Consider the following 17012-nt stretch of genomic DNA (forward strand, 5'->3'; position numbering starts at 1 on the left):
GGAACCATGCCAAAAGCGGCAGAGCAACACACAGTGTACGCAGCAGCGCACTAGCAAGGGGCTGGGGGGCGGCGAAAGCTGACATGTTTGCTGTTTCCTTTCACCTCCTCTCAAGTGAACGCTTCTCTGCCTTGCTCAGTTGTTATTTAGAAAATATTTATCTTCCTTACTTAGTAATTACGGTTAGTCTCTAACAGTGATTTCAAAACACGTATCCATATTTTGAGCTGAGATGCTGTTTACATATGCTCAGAGAGTCTGGTTGCTAAAAGAAAGCTACACCCAGAATTGCCCACCTCCGCTGGAAAGGAAATGATATCTACAATGGGAAAGAACTCTCTCTCTCTCTCTGTGTCTCTCTGTCTCTGCCTCTGTCTCTGTTTCTCTCTCTCTCTCTCTCTCTCTCTCTCTCTCTCTCTCTCTCTACACACACACACACACACACACACACACACACACACACACACACACACGTATAGGAAAACAAAAGAAAAAAATGCTGTAACAGAGCAGTCTCGGGGGTAGCCTGAGGGACCCCCTGCTTGAGTCACCTACATGATGTATTGACAACCCAAGTCTCCAGAATAACCCTTCCAATACCAAAGCTCATGATCATCAAATCAGAATTTCTTACACAGGCACTCTGAGGACCGAAGCTTCAGAAAACAACTTTGAAAAGCCATACACACTTTTCAATGTATTAATTATTTTAGATGAGTGAATGGATACAGACTGTTTAAAGGAGTCACGAAATCCTCTAGTGTTGATCTGATCCATGTCTACTTGACGAGAAGAACTGTTACCACACAGGGAGCACATACAGTGAGTAAACCCAACTCAGTTTCTAAGAGCAAATCATTACTAAACAGGTAAAGGAAACTGAGGCGCCATTTGGAGTTTGCATCACAGAAGAGAAGACATTGGAAGGTGAAAATATCAGTGTCTATATTAAACTTTCAATATACTAAATAGCAATGGCTGATGTTTACTAACAAAGGTATCTGATCTGTGTGGGAATGACAGACAACTTGTGACTGACTACACAGGAACACTAACTTTTCCTGTCTTACCTACTACTGTAAGTAAGGACTCCTCCCTAGGACAAGCCTCTACCCTGGCCATTTCTTCTCCTTTAAACCTATTTCAAAGTAGAGATGGAAGACCAAAGCCCTAATGTTTCTCTTTTCTCGTTGCAACAGAAATACTTCCCAGGGTCACACTTGAGTATTCCGATATCTGCTGACTGAATAAAGTGTTCCAGGTTTTAACGTGGCTGCTGAAAAAGGGAGCGTGTTACCTGTCTACCGGCAAGTCTTTAACTGAGCAGATCAGTGCCACCAACAAAACACCATGCATTTGGTAATTCAAGACAACTGAAAAAACACACTGTGCACATGGTCAGAAGTCCGTGACACCTACACAGGCTTCGTCACTATTAGAAAATAAGGAACATACAAAAGTGTAAGTTGTCTATCCGAGGACCTGGGATCCAGTGAGACACAGAGGAGCGAGCCTGTGTCTCTGAGTTTCAGTTGATTCCCACATTCAATGAGAGGTCTGTCTCATCCAGACTTTGTCAGCTTCCTACTACTTCTGAAAATGCATGACTTAGTAAGTTGGACATTTGCAGTCCCCTCGGGGAAACTACAAGATAATAATGGGAAGTGGAAGCTTGGTTCCAGAACATTCTTTTTACTGTTTCAGTAGAATACTATTCCTATTATAAATGTATAAAACAATGCCCGTCTTTGTCTGTAAGATACAGCCCTTCCACAAGCTGAAAATCTGCCATTATGGACAAAACCATCAGAAATTTTAAAATCCATATACAGCAAACAATCTAATGAAGAGTATAGATAAAGATATTGTCACTAAATTTTACAGTGTGTTAAAGGACAAAGGACAAAACTATAAAAGTGAAGTCTAAGTCACAGTGGAGACCCCAGGATGTTGCAAGTGCCAGGAACATCACAATGTAGACAGAGGAAAGCTGCAGGCACCGTGAAGATTCAACCCCAGATAAATCACAAGTATTACAAATGGCAGAGCCAGACAAGAAGGTCTACCTAAACCCATGAGTGCCGAGAAGCTGCCACCAAGGGCCCCGGGTGCTGGATAAGGAGTTATAGAATTTGTCGTTTGTTCGCTAGGCTTCTCTTGGGATCTTTCCTTGCGTGCTCCATTCCTCCTCTTTTGAATGATGTTTTCTTTGTGCTATTGGATATTGAAGGTATATGACTCAGATTTTCTTCATTTTACAGAAGCTCATGGCTAAAACGCGGGGCTTTTAAATAATGTTGAACCTGTTAAGACTAAGTCAGACTGAACATATTTCGAATTGTGAGCTAGCCACAAACCTATGGGCACCAGTGCAGAATGTTACGGCTTGAATGTGAAATGTTCGCCACAGGCTGGTGTGTTTGAACCCTTCATCTCCAACTGGTGTGGCTGCTTTGGGAGGCTGTGGATCCTTGTGACACTGAGTCTAGCTAGTAGAGTCTAGCTAGCAGAGAATATGTCACTTGGGGAGGAAGAGTCAGGAGAGGTAAAGCCTGGCCCTGCTCCTGGCCACTCCTCTGTTTCCTGCACCACCAAGCTATGGACAAATTGTATCACACACTCCTGCCACCGTGGTCAAGTCTCTCCCATCGCCATGACTCTTCTCACATAAAGGGCTGTACTCCCTGTAGCTGTACGCCATAATAAACCTCTCAAGTTAAAACCAGAAAAATGATTGGAGATAAAGATGGGACTCTTAAGATGTCCTTGTATGGCAAGACACAGATATAGACATATAGTGACATTATCACATCACAGAGGCAGTTTAGATTGATATATTTATTAAGCAGATAAAGAAAAAGTCTGCCACCGATACTGAAAAGTTAAAAAAGAAAAAAGAGACACAGCACACACTTCCCATAGCCTTCAAAGAGAAACTCGACCTCTAACTCTCATCCTTCAGAACTGGCATGGAATCAATCCAGGGTGTTCTATGCTGCCGGCTAGTCGTCTGTTAGAGCAGCCCTAAGAAACTCACATGGCCATGGCGTCCCGGGGCTCAGTGATGCCATGTCTGTGATGGCAATGGCTAGGGTACAGTTCTGGGGGCCCCAGAGCGGCAACTTCCTCCTTACTGCAGCTCCATCCACTAATAAACAATCATTACAATGCCACCTCAAATGTGCAAAGCATTAAATTATAACTATGGAAATCACAGGGCAAAGGGAAAGAAGGAACTCAAGCAGAGAAAAAGCTGGAAGTGCTGAGCAGGGAGGCACCCTCCTCAGGCGAGGCTGGGCCAGTGCAGAGTGGATGACAGAACCTGTCATCAGAAGTATCTCTCCACCGTCTCCCTCCCCTGAAAGTTCCGTGGATAAAGAGGTGGGTGAAATGAAACCACCCCTCACCGACCATTCTGCACTTCCAACGACGTTTTCATTTACTATTCAAAGCAAGCTGATGTGAGGCGGAAAAACCACAGTCTGAACAAACTGAAATTGCTCAACGAGACTGACAGGAAGGGAAACAGACCCAGGGCACTGTGCCTGGACCCTTCACATCATGGTAAACACAGCAAAAGAGAATACAAGCACGCAGGGGGGTGGGGGGGTGGGGGGTCAGATAAAGACATTACCTGTAGCTGAAGGCCACCGGGCACAAGCTCCGAAATGTCCCACTTTCCACCCAGCCTCCCTGAGGGCTTACAGAGTCGAAATTCCCATACAGCTAAGATCCACGGCTGGCTAGGACGAAGAAGTTCTACTGTGTGCTTTGCAAGGTGTTTCATTTTCCACTGCATTCCACTGCTTCTCGGGAGCTGCACCCCGGCCAGCCTAAAACTCATTCTTTGAGCAGAAGGAGGCCCGACTTCTCCCTGTGGCCACACGCTCTTTGACAGCGGGCCATTTGCAACCATTTATTGGTTTCCTTTTTTACTAGAAAGACTAAGTCCACTTTTCTTTCCTTTTTTTTTTGGGGGGGGGGCATTGTTTTGTTTTGTTTTCTGTTGTGGTAGATGGAGTCGTTGTTTGAGATATTATGTAGTCCAAGCTGCACTAACTCCCAATACTCTCTGCCTCAGCTTACCCTGTCTAGGATTACAGGCATGTGACATTAGTTCTCAATTTCCCTACTTTTCTTTAAAAAGGAAAAGGGGGAAAGGAGCTTACTAAATCACATATGCCCAGAATTCCCTCTAATGGTAATAGTCATACCAGCAGGCTAAAATAAGAACTCATTGATGAAACACATCAAAATTCACCAGTTAAAAAGTAGAGAGAAATGACTGGCATTGGATCCTACCTTAGTTTGCTAAGGAGGAAGCAGGAAACCAACAGTCCACACTCACATACTCACCCTGCATTATAGGATGGGTCTGGGGTTCCCAGATGCAAAGGCTGTCTAAACCTAACTGTAGAGACAGCCCCCTCATCCCCTCTCCGGGCTTCTCTCTCTGAGTATTTGCCCCCCTGCATCTCTGTCTCTTCTTACAGATTATTTTCTCTATCAAATCTTTTCGGTATCTGTTCTAGTCTAGTAAACACTTTTACCCTGCCGCCCTTATCCTTCACGGCAGGACACTAACCTAAGTGGCTCATATGTTTACGAGTGCCGGGAAGCAAAATTTGGGAATGCACGGTGGCCATTATTCTACGGAATTCATTAGAATTCTCACACAGGTCAAAAGAATAAAAAACGTTTACGGAGCACTGCTGTCGGAAACTCAATGGCCTAGAATTCACGCGTAGGCCTTTGATGTCATCTTCTATATAAATAAAGTTTTATTGGAGCACTACTATAACCACATATATGGGTATTGTCTGTGGCTATAAAGGCAGGAGCTCCAGCAGACAATACAGCCAACAAAGCCAAAAATACTTATTATCAGACTGTTTAGAGTTTGTGAATCCCTATCTGTACAAAAGCAGTTGGAGTTTAAAGTAGCCCTTAACTACTGTCCACACAAGAGCTGTGGCAATGCACAAAAAGGACTATTTTCCCTAAATCATAGAAAACACGAATCTGTAAATTTTTACAAACCAGTACATTTTTCTCTTTTGTACACTGCATAATACTGTGGACAGCTATTAACTCCAGTACACCTCATCCTATTAGGGTATCATACACAGTATGATAAAGTGGTTTTTAAATAAAGGTTTAAAAAAATCATTTATCAAAAAAGAAAAGACTGTTCCTAAGGCTCTGTCCTCATTCCCACCCTTTATCAAAAAAGCACAAACTATAAGCTGTTTTCTTTAGAAAAAAAAAATATTTTGAGAAACACCATAGGGATAATCAAACTATTGATTGACAAATGACAAAACAGTAGTCTAGATGTTTTACAGCTCATAAGTTGTGTAAATTTAAAAATTCTAAACCCAGAATAGTTAACTCATGCCGATAATCTCAGCCCTTGAGAAGCTGAGGCAGGAGCATGCCCTGAGTTTGAAGCCATGCTGGGCTGGATCCACAGTGAGTTCCAGGCCAGCAAAGGCTACAAAGTGAGACCATATGTCAAGGGAAAAACAAATTAAATTGCCAACTTCCATCAAATTACACAAATGCATATGCTTGGCTATACTTCTATAACCTAATGTTATTTCACCCATAAATCTCCACAAACAAAAAAAAAAACTGCAAGAGGATGAATTAAGCTGAAACAAGTTCAAAAGTGTAAAGAAATGCTTCTTAGAAAATGTTGCTCCATTTGTAGAAGTGCAGATAGATCAATTCAGTGTACACAGTAACCACCCATGTCATTCACACATCTTCAGGACTACAGTAAATTTGCCGCTACATTGCCGTTTAGATTATGAAGTAAAATATCTGCCCACACACAACTCACACATTTGAAAAGACGCTTAGGTGAAACTGGGAACAGCTACCCTGCACATTCTCATAATAGTAACAGAATCTATTTTTTTTTAAATCACTTAATTTTTTTTCTTTTTTCTTTTTTTGTAAATGCTAAAGTTTGTAGTAAGCCAGGGCTGAAAGACTTCAACTGCAGTCCCCGGGAGGCCGGAAGTGGGAGAAGAGTCCTGGCAGTACTTAGCTGTAAAGAGTGCAACTGCTCCGCACTTCAGCTAATTTGAAACTGCCATGCTGGGTTTTAATTTAGTAAGGAAGGGCATGCCAGCCGTGCGGCCTCTGCTCCCCTCCTCCACTGGTGTGCGGCCATCAGACAAGGGGCATTTTCCTTCTGTTGTACCACTGGAGAGCAATCTCCTAAGTGTCCAGCCAAGGAAGCATGTTTGCGGGAAAGGGGTGACGTGAGACAGGTATTATCCAGATAAATACACTTGAGGAATAGTTCAGATTGCAAAATAAGTCTGTTTGTCTGAAAACGCAGTCTTGACTTTTTAAACTCGAGTGTCTTAGCCGTAGGAAGACGGCCAAACTGCCATGAAAGCGTCTACCGAGTTTTCTTCTGGCAGTTCTTGGTTTTCAGTTTCAGATGACCCCAGGGTAAAGCCCCAGTCAGTCACCGACTATATTTAATTTGCTGACCAGGTTCGTTTCTTATCTACTGTGGTTTCGGTGGAAGCGGTGACTGCAAGCTGAGCCCGAATCTTGAAAGTTAACAAAGGGTGCAAAGGAAACCAGAGCCCCCTCCCTCTATTTTTATGCACTGATTTCACAAGACCTAGAGCCTCAGCCCTGCTTTCCACAGGCCCACATCCTCAGAGAAACTTGGCCTCCCTCTCCCAGGCCAGGGCAGCGGTAGGAAGTACCCGCCCTCCTGAGCTAGGGCCGGGTGTCCTCGCCGTCCATTGGCTGCGGTGGCTGTCAGTGCCCTGATGGGCGGGTTCTCCCACCTTAGAGCGGAATCTGAGGACTGCATGGTCACCCCGGGTCCCCGATTCCACTCCACCCCAGAGTCCCTTCTCCTCTTTCTCCACAGGCCCTCCCCTCATCCCCCACCCCCATCCACTTTACTGCCCCTCTAAGAAGTAAAGTTTTTCCAAACGTCCAACCCCCCCCTCAACCCCCACCAAAGCAGAGGATGCAGCGGTTTGGGAAGTAAAAACAAATTATGGACCGGATCTCTTGGAGCTATGACGATAAAATAACTACTTAGGTGGTATGCCAGCTGAATCAAGTGCACTGGCCGTCGCCAAATACAGCAGCCATGAATACCGGCCAGAAATGCTACCATGCACTGGAGGCTTAACTATTTTTTTTTTTTTTATTATTCACCGTTTTCGGAGTTTGTCCGGTTGTCCCAAACGTATTATACATTTTTTGAGAGTGGGTACTAAGCCGCTCTTGGATCACATCAACATCCCATCGTCCAGAAGAGAACCGACTTGTCATACACATATTCTGAGTATTCTGTAAAACAACCTATCAAAGCACACGGTCGTGAACGGCTGGAGGGTAAACGTGACTACTGGGAACTGCAGATTCCTTGGAGGAGAAACTAAAGAGTAGTCCTAACAATACAAACTACGGGCCTCTGACTGTGTTTAGTTACAACCTTTACGATTAGTAATCTCAAAGGGAAAAAAAAAAGTTGTCCCATCTCTATACTGTTTTTTTTTTTTTCTTAAAGTCTTCAGTTCCATCACCAGAATTGTAAAGGGCATAAACATATCTTGCTCTAAAGTAAATATATTCTTAGTATTTAACGAGGGCAAAGACTTCGGCTTTGCGAGTACAATATGTGAACCCAAAAAAGCATCTACTGTGGGTCTTGCAAGGCCTCCAGCACCAGGCGGAGGCAGCTGGCACTGCTTAGCAGCATCCTCCACTGCCCTCTAACTTCACCTAGGCCCACTTTGTGACTCGGCTCACACTTTGTGGCATCCCAGCCCGGGATCGGTCTCGATCGCTTCCCGACCCTGCTACCCCGCCACCCCGAGTCCCCAGGTCGGTGAACTTCACTTTTTCTAAACTGAGCTGCAGCCGACTCGGTTGAGCCAATCCGCGAGCGGTAAATAGCCACGGTGGCCAATGAGCTCGGCCCGGAGGCGGGTCTTCGCTGGAGTTCCTCCCGTCGGAGCACGGAGACCTGTTGCCGCCGCCACCAGCTCAGCGGAGCTTCCCGGGGGTCGCGGCTCCTGGGGAGCCGATCTCCCGCCGCCAGCGGCCTGCACCGCCCTCCGCCAGCTGCAGGCGGCCCGGCCCGACCTCGGAGGCACGCGAGCCGGAGGCTCCACGCGGCCCGCCCGCTCCCAGCACCGGCCCCACCCGGACGGGCCGTGCAGACTCACCGGGACGCTGGGGCCGCTCGGTCCACGCGAGCTGCAGGGCTGCGGGCTGCGGGACCCCGGGCCGATCGCCTCTGCCCGCGCCGCTGCAGGCGCCGGCTCCCACCCCGCTCGGCCAGCGCTTACCAGTGCGAGCCTAGCGGCCGCCCATCCTCCCGGCTCCGCTCCTCCTCCCGCGGCCGCGGCTGTCAGGAGGGTAAACATCCCGGCATCCCCGAGGAGAGGGCGGGCCGCCGCAGGCCCCTCCCCGCGCCCGCACCCAGCTCCGGAGCCCACGCAGCTGCTTTCCAGAGAACTGGGGTGTGCCTCGCTTATGGCGGTCGGACCCTGCCTCCAGATCACCGTGTTTTGATCCTATTCTCTTTTACCAAGTGGCTTAAACAGCCTCTACCCCGTGTCAGTGCAGGGAAACAAGAGTTTTCCCGGAGTCTACCTAAAGCCAGCCTTGACTTGAACGTCCCAGCGTTGGGAATGCCTTTCAGGACGCTTCCGAAAGTTGAACTACCTGGGTCGAGATACAAGATCTTTGAGATATGGGTATACTTATACAGAAATATTACACTACTTTGCAAGCCACATGTTTGCAATATGGGTCTGCCTCTCCATGTATGGAGCTGCTGAAAAAGCAATGCTTTGATTCCTACTGTTTCACTAACCAGACTTGAACTACTGAGGCAGCCGGCTAGGAGGCAGTATAGAGTACGTCATGTCTGGGTTCTGGTCTCCCTTGAGTGGCCAGTCTTTGAACTTCAAATTGTCAAGGTCTTTTGTCTTAAGAACAGCCTTAATGTCTCTCCTGAGAAATGAGATACAGCGGCGTTTTTTGAGCGCAGAGCCTAGTCATTCGGTATCTCTAGGTCTTTCTCTGGTTTCATTCCCCTGCCAAAGAAAGTAGAGCCCCCAAAACGGGATTAGCTCAAATATGTTTAAACGATGGAATTAGGATTTACAAAGTTTAGGCCAGCGAGATGGCACGGGAGTTAAAGGCTCTTGCTACCAAGCCTGGTGAACTGAAGTTGATTCCCAGGACCCACATGATGGGAGAGAACTGACTCCCACAAGTTGTTTTCTGACATCCTCACGGCAATGCGGCACACACACGAGTGTGTGTGTGTGTGTGTGTGTGTGTGTGTGGTATAATTAGAAAAAAAAAATTGTAAACTTTAATTTTAGAAAGAAAATTCAGATTCCAAGAGGAGACCTTGGTGCAAGTGGCTTAAACTGCACACATGTGGAGTTCTAAGATGAGGGCTCAGTGATACACCTACCTGCAAGAGCCCTGGTTTCGTACAACGTCAACGCGCAAGTCCAGAATACCCAATGTCTTTTATATCTGATGGCAAGTCATAGAGACACAAAGCTGGCGGGTGGGCATGAGTGCCACTTTAAATATGCTTATGTGGAAAACCCGCTAGGCAGAGGCTGTAGGAGTAAGGAAAGGAGTCGTGTGGCTGTCGGGGGATAGAATATTTTACACGGAAAATGCGAAGTTACCCTCCTGTGTGGAAGTGGGTTTGCCGTGTTGGAGAAACAGCCTGGAAGTCAATGCATGCAGAATCCAGTGAGCAAGGGACAGCAGCTGATGAAGGAAGAGGGGGGGGTGAGATACCAGAAAAGGGATAGGTAGAGAATTTTGAGCTCATATTTTATTTTGAATGAAATGGAAAGCCATGACAGGAGGAAGTTGAGAGTCAACAGCACTGTGGAGAGTAACTGCAGGATGGAGCAACTAGAAGTTGAAAAAAGATAATAATTGTCCCTGAAAATATTAATCAGGCTTAGACCAATGTGCTAGCAGACCTCAAATATATTCCCTTGGTTGAGCCAACAAGATTTGCTGGCATATTGAATGTGCTGTATGAGAGGAAGATAGGATGAAGCCAGTACGTGAACCATATCACATGGTCCTGTCACACCAAAGCAGTCATGGGACCGATGTCACTGGAGTTGCCATAGCTTGTAGAAAAATGAACAGACATCTTCAAGGTAAAATTCAACCCTGGGCCAGCTGCATGCTTCAGAGCTTCTTACTATAGTTGATATTAGCATTTTAGAAAATATAAATTAACAGGTAGCTTTACAATAGTCCACTTTTAAACACACCAGCAATTTATCTACAGATCAATAGTCCACTGATAAGCAAACACTTTAGGTAAAGAACACTTAGTGTTCCTCAAATTAGATGTTAGCTCAAACATCCTTACTGGCTGCAAAGACTTTTTCTAGGAAGAACCCCTTTATTGTTATATGATGTTCAAAGAATTAAATAATCTAACATGCCCTGTTTTTTTTCCACTTATAAAGGCTTCATGGCTACAGATAAATAGTATACAGTGTTTCAAAGACTGGGAAGAGAGTCAAAACAGAAGACACTATATTTTTTTCTTTCTAAATTTATATCACCTTTGTTGTGAGTAGGCAAGGTTATTCCCAGCCACCAGCAGCCGGCCTCCTGGCCTGGAGCAAACATTAATGGAAAAGCAGAGGAGACTGCCCAAGGAGGCTCCTCTGGTCCAGGACATTTAAGAGGCAGCTTTAACTGCTTTTCCATTCATCTGTCCGCTGAGCTTGCTCCCAAAATACTGCCTTAGCTCCATGATATGCGTTAATTACAGTCCTTCGTATGAAGGACCCTGCATTTATACATAATTACCACGTAATACATATATTACATATCAGATTAACTTCGTTATAAATGGTATTTAGATATCATTCTTAAAACCTCTCAGTTCCTAACCAAGTCTTCAGGTATTTTTCATACAGATCTGCAGGCCCCACACAAGAAAAAAAAAATTATCAGCAGTATTTATGCTGAAAACCCATTTCTCCATAAACTAACCCAAAACAGATGTTGCATAACAGTTTTGGCATAAATGTAATTTCTCCACAAGGAAAGAAACTTATGAGGAAAAAATTTTTTTCCCTGAAGAAGAATGATGAAGTAATATTAAAAATAATTCACCTTTGAGGGAGAACCTGGCCACTGGGGTAGACCGGAAAGGTCTAGCCTTCTTGATTCAAACATAGAAACACAGTGCTGGTAACAGGTGCACTTAAAAAGCTACTAGGGAGACTGGCAGCCACTAAGCTTGGCAGCTAAATGGTGATGAGGCTTAGTCAAGCTGTTGAAATGTCTGGACTAAACTGGGCCAAGAGGAGGAAGTCAGAAAACAGACTGCAGACAGCCCAAGGGAGATCGCTTTTCTCTGCCCTTGGCTTGTGGTCACTGTACAGTGTCAGAAAGTAAATATGATGCTTTGAAAACACCCATGAAAAATATTAGCAAATTTCCTTCCCATATTTAACGGCTCCTTGCAATTGTTAGTGGATTGTGAGCAGATGAGCTTCCAATAAAAACAGCTGAATCCATCTTCATTTTTTCCTCACACAAATCCCTGTAATTCACAATCACAGAGATGCAATGCTATTGTGTCCCAATTATTGAGTTATGATAGCTTGGGGATATAGTTCTTGGTTAAAAATAGTGCCATACTGACAGGAGCCTTTTCATGACTATTTTTGCAGTAGTTTTGAAACTGAAGAGAGGTTGTGAGATATATTTTAAATATAAAACACGGAGATAGACTTGTGCAAAACAGAAAGCAATCAGTCCAAACAGCAGCCTCTATTCATATCACAATTCCTCTGCTCAACAGAATTCTACTGAATTTAGGTTTCTTTCCCTTTACAAAAGTCAAAGGACCAATATGCAATGGGCACAAAGAACAATGTGGGAAAGATATTAAGAAGTTACACCCTATCCTGTGGAGCCAAACTATGAAGTCATTTTGCAAATGCAATTTCCTCAGTAGCTGTGGTACCTCCAGCCATCGCCACAGTTTGTAAGCACCCCTCAGTTATCTATACTGTCAGAAACCCAGGGCAATACAGTAATCAAATCTCAAAGACAGTTTTTAATTGCAGGTTTCTCTGTCACATGAGCGCATGCTTTTGTGTCTCCTTGGAAATAAGATGTTATAAATACCCTGTCATTTTACACAGCCCAATGGAAAGGTTTCAAAGAATGGTGCTGAGTTTTCCTCTTCTGTCTCCATCCACCTCTTCTCAGAGATGTCGCTTTGTGTTCCTCATTCCAGCTTTAGAATGTGCCAGATCCACTCAGGTGTGGACAATAGGAGCAGTGGTCTATTTCCTAACAGGAATGAGAGCAAGACAATAAGTACTTCTATTTAGTGTTAGTATTTCCTCATACTTGCATTGAGAGGCTTGCCTCAGGTTACATTTCCAAAGCCTGCCCCTCACACATTCAGTGAAAAGAGTGAAAGCCGATACTGTTTTCCTCTTTCCAACCCTCTTTGTTCATAGTTAAGTATTGACCGCTTACAATGTACATTTCTTCAATCTTCTACTTAATGACAGAAGTATAAAATACTTCAGTAATTTTTTTCAGCAGTTCAATTGGGTGCTAATGTTCAAGCTGCTAGGAAGCCCAGGGTGTGAGTTAAATCAGATGTGGAATAGTGCTCCATTGAATCCAAAGGTATTACTGAAAGCAGTCTCCCCACACTTTAGAACAATGAGCCTAGTCAATCATAAACAGCCTCAGCAGCTTTTGTGATTATGCCACTGAATTTACCACTGGCTGCCGTCCCAATTATGGAGATTTTTTTTTCTTTACTCTCTGAACTATTGCTGTGTTCATGCAAAAATCAGCATTGTGTAGAACAAGAAGCTTAGGGAATGAGACTTATAGAACACTGCCGTTTCCAAGGCTCGAGAATTTTGCACTGCATATACCACTCAAGTGGCACTAAGGCAGGCCTGTCCATATCCATCAGCCTTATGGTATGATTTGCTCTCTAAAAGTGTGGAAGGCAAACAGTAGAATGTTCCTCAAAGTAACCTTATCTTGATAGAGTTACATTTGTCCTTCTGTGTTATTTACCGCTGTAGAGCTAGTAGGTTTATTTAATCTATGGAATTTTTAAATTATTAACTATATGGATAAATAAATTTTCATTGATGTTTTAGGTTAGCATATAACGTAATATATGTATTATGGTATTTTCATACATATGTGCCATTATAATTTTTCTAATGTATCCCTTCCACATACTCCCCCTTCCCCCTCTGGCTAGTCCCTTCCTTGTCCAGATTGCCTTCCCCTATTCTGTTATCATACCGCATGTATTCTGTTACCTTCTAAAGGAATATGTTTTTAAATCTAATTTTATATATTTTTAACAAAGTAGTTGGAACAACCAAAAGACATAACAACTTAAATCTTGTCTTTTATTTACCCTTTCCTCACTGAAATTAAAAGTCAAAACTAATGTCTTTCTGAAGTTATATAATTAAAACATTAGTTCTTCATTTTTAAATTAAATTAATAGATCTGCAGTACTATCCCCGTGACTCCTATCTAAGCAGTAAAGTGTGTTTCTTTGATTACAATAGAAACTTTGTGGAAATAAAAATAGAGATGATAAAAGGGGGGAAAACAAAACAAGAAAGTGAATCTTATCATGAATTAGATTTAATTTTTAATATAAATTTTAAAAATGTATATGTCTACTCTTCATGTACAACTAAATCTTTACTATTATTAATAAGGAATTAATACATTTATTATAATGACCTGAAAATCTAAATATGTAAGGGGATTGTATTAAGTTGGAATAGTCACACCTGATTTTGTGCTGCTGTTCTGTCTCAGAAACTTCACCTCTATCAGGCAGTCTCAGGATTCTGGGTTCTACTCTTTTGTGGATTTCTGTGGATTTCCTGATTTATGATTCCTCAAGGTTATAGAACCATAAACAATACAAAAATGAGTGCTAACAATCTGCCTGTTTCTAGCCATGCAGTGCTATGTGAAGAATTCGGTCTGCTATGTGAAGGATTTCACACTTACAGAAAGCTAGTAGCCGCTCTGTATGAGTTTTAGGGGCAACAGCATTTGGTGTGGAATTTTAGAAGAATTTTAGAAGGAGCTTCCAGGGCTCCTTCAAGGATGGCAGATTGGGATCAGATGCTAAGGTTAAAATGAAGACAGGACCTAAGTGGAGGATGGAAGTGCCAACAATTGGTAACAAACCACATGCAGTTCTTCCAGCCTGTGTGAACAAAGGCAGCAAGACTACACACCATACACAAAAAGCTCACCATTCTCCACCCTAAAAACAGTGAAACAAGAACAGTGTCCAAAAAGATAGGGCAAGGAAAGGGAGAATTGTAATTATATTATCATCTCAAAAATGAAAAAAAAAAAAAGATTTAAAAAAAGATATGGCCTACAATTTGCTCTAAACTTTGTAAACTTTCAGGCTAAATAATCAAACATTCTGTTCTCATGAAATATTAAAATGGAATGTGCTTCCTGTCTCTGGCCTGGTTTAAAATGTAACCTGCCTAGAAACAAAACTTGCCCCGTTGTGGGTTTGTCTATTCGCTTGTTTGCAGCGTAGCACTGGGGAAATGTTCAACTCAGCCGCTTTACCCTTGCTTCCCCCCCCCCCCCCCCCCCCCCCCCGCCACCCCCACACCAAGGGAGGCAGGCATAGATCTGCTCTCATTTACCTTCATGAATTAGCGATACATTTTGAGTCTTCTAATTCTGAAGTTAATAACTCCTACCAATTTACTTTCAAACTGAAACTTGTAATTAATATGCAGGCTTTCATTTCTTTGGAGGACCTTAAATGTTTTTTGATCTTTGCTATCTCTGGCACCATGGACATACTTTTGGAAATGAGCTACACATTAAACTAACTTAATGAGCACCCTATGGGGATAAGTAGACAGCCTGAAAGAGCAGAGGATAAGCTGCTCCAAAGGGAGCAACAAAGTCGGGGGGTGGGGGGAGGCTCTTTAAATGGAGTGGTCGAGGCTTCTCTCTGCAAGTGTTACAACAAGTAGACTGTGTTATAGAATATTATTTTAAGGTATCTTACTTTTGTTTATGTTACATTTGTTTAACTCTGTGAACCTGTGTTACTTTGCCTGTCTAAAACACCTGACTGGTCTAATAAAGAACTAAACGGCCAATGGCAAGGCAGGAGAGAGAGAGAGAGAGAGAGAGAGAGAGAGAGAGAGAGAGAGAGAGAGAGAGAGAGAGAGAGAGATATGGGGCTGGCAGGCAGAGAGAATATAGAGAAAGAGAAATCTGGGAGAAAAAGAAGAACAGAGTTGGAAGAGTGAAGAAGGAAGTAGTCAGAGAAGGAGGTGGACTCCAGGGGCCAATCACCCAGTTATGTAGCAAGCTATGAGGTAGGAGTAAGATTTATAGATGTAAGAGAATGGGAAAAGCCCAGAGGCAGAAGGTAGATGGGATAATTCAAGGTAAGTAAAGCTGGCTAGAAATAAGGCAAGCTTAAGGCTGGGCCTTCATAATTGACAAGCCTCCGTGTGTGATTTATTTGGGATCTGGGTGGTGGCCCCCACAAAAGAGGAGAAACAAACAACAACAAGGCTGTGATGATAAGGAAGGAGACAGCAAAGTACATAAGGTCAAAGACTCCACTGTTGCCCTTCCTCCCACTTGGAAAGAAAGCATGCGGGAGCCTGTGGACCTGGGAATGTAATGTCTTGGTCTTGACTAATTCAGAAGCAGTTAGGTCACTAGTAACCTAGTAAATTTTCATACATGTGTTAGCTTTCCATTGCTGTAATAAATACCTGTGATTAAGCAACTTAAAAAGCAGAAAGGCTTACGTGACTCATAGTACGGAAGGTTTCAGTTGATGACCAATTGCTCCCATTCCCTGAGGCCTATAGTTGCAAAGTACATCATGGCCTGAGCACAGGCCAGAAAATGCCAGTCCACCTTTTAGCCAGGTTAGAGAGAAAGACAGAAGACAGTGGGGTCCCACTACCACTTTCAGGGCATGCCCCCAATTACTTAAAGATCTCTTGCTTGACCTGATCTCTTAATGTTTTCACTGCCTACCAATAGCACAAGCTGGGTGTTAGGCCTTCAATGTAGGGAACTTCGGGGGAGTTTAAGGTCCAACTATAGAAGCCTGTGAAAGCAAACTTGGAGATGTCTCCCTCCCAGAAAGCTTTAAAATTTTGTGTGTGTTTGGGGAAGAAAACTTAATTAGTCCTCAGAACTCTTTAGCACATTCCATTCCCTTTTTTTCCTCACAGTCTACCAACTCTCTTTCCCTCTCTCTCTCTCTGCCTCCTTCTTTCCTTCCTTCCTCCCTCTCTTCCTTTTGTCCCAACCTCCCACTTTCTTTCTTGTCTTCTTTCTTTCTTGAACTTACTGAGTTCTTCTAAAGCTCCAGGACTCTACTGAATTCTTCAACATGTCATTGTTTCTAAGACATTTTTCAACATGAACATGTGTGAGCTTCAAATGCATTTCCTCTACTACCTTAAAATGAGCAAAGAGTGAGTAATACAATCTTTGTTATAAAAAAAAAAAAGTTTTTTAAAAGGGCTGGAAAGATTGCCTAATGGCTACAGCTACTTGCTGCCAAATCTGAGGAATGAATGCTATCCTTGGACCCCACATGGTTAAAGAAGAATGCTGATTCCACAGACTTGTCCTTTGAACTGTACATGTGCATTATGTCACATGCAGAAAGAGAGAGAGAGAGAGAGAGAGAGACATAGACAGACAGAAAGAGAAAAAGAGACAAAAACAGGGAGACAGAGAAGTGAATGTAAAATGTTTGAGTATTTTAAGCAAAATGTAAAATTTGAAGACCAAAATTTTCACTGGATTGAAGAGGAGGCAGGGAATTGATTCCAATGATCTGTGAAAGCCTTCATTGCTCTAATGATTTTTTTTACATTGGAAAATAATGGAAAATCAATAATGAAAAAGTAATT

The 17012-nt window shown here is 43.3% G+C and overlaps 1 protein-coding gene and 1 long non-coding RNA gene across 3 annotated transcripts in view; both read right to left on the reverse strand.

The window, feature by feature from the left end:
- The window catches only part of Nek7 (NIMA related kinase 7), a 145199-nt gene extending 136762 nt beyond the window's left edge, over positions 1-8437 (reverse strand). The window contains exon 1 of one of the 2 annotated variants that reach the window (XM_006982416.4): positions 8340-8437. The gene's annotated coding sequence lies outside the window, so the exon portion shown is untranslated. Of the gene's footprint in view, positions 1-8216 lie in introns of both variants that reach the window. The other variant, XM_006982415.3, reaches the window with a different exon arrangement.
- A 3670-nt stretch (positions 8438-12107) lies between these two features.
- LOC143267794 (uncharacterized) overlaps positions 12108-17012 on the reverse strand; it is a 36752-nt gene continuing 31847 nt past the window's right edge. The window contains exon 5 of the long non-coding RNA XR_013043299.1: positions 12108-12366. This is a non-coding gene — a long non-coding RNA (uncharacterized LOC143267794). The remainder of the gene's footprint in view (positions 12367-17012) is intronic.

The sequence above is a fragment of the Peromyscus maniculatus genome, chromosome 11, assembly GCF_049852395.1.
Source record: "Peromyscus maniculatus bairdii isolate BWxNUB_F1_BW_parent chromosome 11, HU_Pman_BW_mat_3.1, whole genome shotgun sequence".
NCBI lineage: Eukaryota > Metazoa > Chordata > Mammalia > Rodentia > Cricetidae > Peromyscus > Peromyscus maniculatus.